The sequence below is a fragment of the Enhydra lutris genome, unplaced genomic scaffold (genome assembly GCF_002288905.1).
Source record: "Enhydra lutris kenyoni isolate GAN:26980312 unplaced genomic scaffold, ASM228890v2 scaffoldscaffold211, whole genome shotgun sequence".
Lineage (NCBI taxonomy): Eukaryota > Metazoa > Chordata > Mammalia > Carnivora > Mustelidae > Enhydra > Enhydra lutris.
Genome location: NW_019154295.1, coordinates 115450 through 119774, shown reverse-complemented (window position 1 = coordinate 119774; position 4325 = coordinate 115450). Strand labels below are relative to the sequence as shown.

General features: G+C 39.9%; 1 pseudogene; it reads right to left on the bottom strand.

The window, feature by feature from the left end:
• Positions 1-923: 923 nt before the first annotated feature.
• The window catches only part of LOC111140171, a 50305-nt pseudogene continuing 46903 nt past the window's right edge, over positions 924-4325 (bottom strand).

Below are 4325 nucleotides of genomic sequence, written 5' to 3'. Positions count from 1 at the left end.
ATATCCTCATTTAACCACATCAAGTCATACTCTCTAACGATTATGCTTACAAAGACGCACCGGTAGTGTACTGCCTGCCACCTCCTTTTTCTTAAAGAACAATTAGTAAAACCTTCTATTTCTTTTTTTTTATTTTTTTTTAAGATTTTTATTTATTTATTTGACAGACAGAGATCACAAGTAGGCAGAGAAGCAGGCAGAGAGAGAGGAGGAAGCAGGCTCCCCGCTGAGCAGAGAGCCCGATGCGGGGCTTGATCCCGAGACCCTGGGACTATGACCCGAGCCGAAAGCAGAGGCTTTAACCCACTGAGCCACCCAGGCGCCCCAAAACCCTCTATTTCTAATATTGAGGAAGTTCTTTACTTTAAAACATGGAGCAGTATGTGTTCTGAACACCTACTTCATGGTAACATACATCAATGTTGTAACCATAAGCATCTCCACGGTGATTTTCCTCGTATGTTGTATATTATATGGTCCTACATCTTCCATAGAAAATTAGGCATGTGTGTGTCCCACTTAATGTAGCAGGGCACCTAGTATCTTTGATGGAGCAACAATCAGCCACATGGTCTTCCAGACTCAGTAGGGATAAAGGGATTCTTGGTAGAGATTTCAGAGTAAAATAAAATTGTTTGTCACAAATCTCAAATAAGGTCAATGTAAAAAATGTTAAAAAATATATTGAAATTAAACACACGTAAAAGCCTATCTACTAAATCTGTTGAAACAGAATAGTATATTCTGTTTAAGTGGTTTTTTCTAAGTGTTTTTTTTAAGTGTTTGATTTTTCCTTGTAATAACTATGTTCAGAGTAATGTCTGAATTGAGTTCCTTCATTTGTTACATTTATTGGCATTTGAGTTCAATTAGAAAGTCATCTAAATATTTATGTCTTTAAATTTACTTTATTTAATGCACTCTCTGGTGTTTGCTCCAGTGTGTATTAAAATGAAGGTCTTTCCACATTCATTAGTTCCAAGGGTTTGAATCTAGAAAGCATTTTGTGATATTCAGTAAATACTGAATTCCAGAAAAGGTGTGTCTTGTCCACTTTCTTTACATTTTACAGTTCTTCTGCTACATGTAACTATGACTTGAAGTAAGTTGGGAGTTCCAGTAAGAGGTCGGACACATTCTATGTGTACAGTTACTCTCCTATATAAAATCTCTGACATGAAGTAAATGAAGAAAAGGCCATAGATGTTTTCACACATACATTATGTCTGTAGATTACTCTCCACTTATGAATTTGGCGATGTCGAGTAAGGTTTGAGGGCCACATAAAGGTCTTGCCACATTCTTCACATTCATAAGGTTTCTCTCCAGTATGAATTCGGTGATGTGCAGTAAGTCTTGAGCTGTCATGAAAGGCCTTGCCACATTTGTTACATTGGTAAGGCTTCTCTCCAGTGTGAATTCGGTGATGTTTAGTAAGGGATGTGACCCACATGAAGGCCTTTCCACAGTCATTACATTTGTAAGGCTTCTCTCCAGTGTGAATTCGGTGATGTTTAATAATATCTGAGGGCATCTTAAAGGCCTTGCCACACTGTTTACATTTGTAAGGTTTCTCTCCAGTATGAACTCGGTGATGCTGAAGAAGCCCTGAGCTCTGCTTAAAGGCCTTGTCACATTCTTGACATTGGTAAGGTTTCTCTCCACTATGAATTCTGTAATGCTGGGTAAGCACTGAGCTCTGGTTAAAGGTCTTGCCACATTCACGACATTGGTAAGGTTTCTGTCCTGTATGAAGTCTATGATGTTGAGTAAGGTCTGCAGGGCGCATAAAGGCCTTGCCACATTCTTGACATTGGTATGGTTTCTCTCCAGTATGAACTCGGTGATGTTGAGTTAGCTCAGAAGGCCACATAAAGGCCTTGCCACATTCCTGACATTTGTAAGGTTTCTTTCCAGTATGAATTCTGTGATGTTGGCTAAGCCCTGAGCTCCGGTGAAAGGCCTTGCCACATTCTTGACATTTGTAAGGTTTCTCTCCAGTATGAACTCGGTGATGTCGAGTAACGTCTGAACGCCACTTAAAGGCCTTGCCACATACGTGACATTGGTAAGGTTTCTCTCCAGTATGAGTTCGGTGATGCTGAGTAAGGTCGCAATGCCACTTAAAGGTCTTGCCGCATACTTCACATTGGTAACGTTTCTCTCCAGTATGAGTTTGGTGACTTCCAGGAAGGGTGGAGGGCAATGTAGACGCTTTCACACCTTTTGCCCATTTATACTGTTTCACTCCAGTATGGATTGGCTTCTGTCCCTTTACTGATGAAGGGTCCTTAAAAGGTTTACCACATTCCTTGCATTTACATATTTTGCATATTTTCTCTCCAATATGCATTGGCGGGAAATGAGATAATGTCGAGTGGCAGTCAAAGGATTTACAACATTCCTTAAAAATACAAGTTTTCTCGCCCCTAGGAATTGTCTTGTTTCTATTTGGTCTTGATGACTGACTAAACACAGTTCCTGGTTTATTAGATGTGAATGGGCTTTTTCCCTCATGAATTCTCTGATGATCACCAACACTGGAGGACTGGTTACGAGCTTTCCCACATTCATTATCCTTGTGAGGACTGTCTCCTGAAGGGACTATACTGAGGTTAGAGCTTGGATGAAAGCCTTCCCCACATTTATCACATTCATAATGGTTCTCCACAAACCTAGTCCTGACACATCTGTGAGCATGGGAGCTCTGGTTTAGTGTTTTCTCAGATTCAGTGCACTGAGCAATTCTGTCTCCAGTGAGAAGCCTTTGGTCAGACTGTAGGGTCAACTCCTCAGTGAAGCCCCTGTCGAATGGATCCCACTGAGCACTTTGTTTTTCATTTCTGAATCTCTGATTTAAGGTCAGGCCAGTCCTATCTTCCAAATGGCTCAAATCATTTTTCTCAGCATGGACTAGGTTACTTTCCAGATGTGTCAAATGGTCTGTCCACAAATCGCTATGATGGAATATCTGATCGGAGCTTGTGCTGACAGAAACACACTGCTCTGCAGAAACAGTTGACTTCAAAAGGGAGGATTTCCACAGACATTTATATCCTTCACCATTTGGGGCAGTGAGATTCTCATGAAAGGCAGATGACTTGGTTTGGATTTGTCTTCTCTGAAATCTTTGACGCCTGTCACTCTCCCCATCATTGTCCCAGTCTCTATGTAAGTGTAAAATCTCAACAGCACTATGTTTGTATCTGTGCATTGATCCACTCTGGAAAGAACCTTGTATGCTCTGCTTTAGCAGGAAACTCTGGGTGTCATGTGAAGATAGAGCTGAAAGATACCAAATAAGAGTAAAACCATTGCACTTACTACATTTGGAAGAATATACTGAAGAATTCTAATATAGAAGCATCAAGTCAATCAGACAAAGTCAGAAAGATGGCTGAGAAGGAGTCATCAGGACTTCATTTCTCCATGGACACACAACATGGCACACAATGTACTGAGCACAGAGTCTAACAGATAATTCTGTGGTATGGTCATGGTGTAGCACAAATCACTTTCCTATATCTCTAACAATCAGGAAAAGGGTCACATGAGCTCAAAATTAGCAGAACGGTAGATATTGAAACAGAAAACTGAAATGAACCAATTATAGTACAGTAAAAATAGGAACGTATCAACCACAGGAAGAGTTTGTCAGAAAAGATCAACAACATTGACAGCCAATGACCTAAATACAGAATAAAGAAAAGTGCAACTAAAATGAGAGGTGAAAAGGCAAAAGGAGAGCATAACTGACTAGGAATCAAGTAAGAGGCAACAATGGATAATCAGGGACCACAAACTCACACCAAAAGATGAGTATGAATGTAAAAAAATATATAAAAATTAAAAAATAAACAATTTAGACTCCAGCATTCAGAAAAACAAAAACAAAACAAAAAGCCCCAAATGGATCTACAACCACAAACCAGAATGAAAGAGGAATAAAAGAAAAAAATCCAACAAACAAAAATTGTGTGCCAGATGAGTTCACTGGATTCAAACAGACACTGACAGAGAAAGGACTGCAAATCTCCTCAAACATTTCCAAGGAATGACCATCAGGAGAACTAGCAGAACACTCTCTCTGTGGTACCAGCATTACCAGCTCATGAAAGCCAGACAAAGACACTACAAACAACAAAGTTTACAAACTACTGCCTGTGACAAATAGTCACAAGAAGCCCACCATAAATAGCAATCTGAATCCACAGCACATTTTCCCTTTTTACAAGATCATCAAGTGGGAAATGGACCTGGAATTAAGGGCGCTCCAACATACAGAAAACCATAAATTCAAGACTCCACATTAACAGAACGAAGGG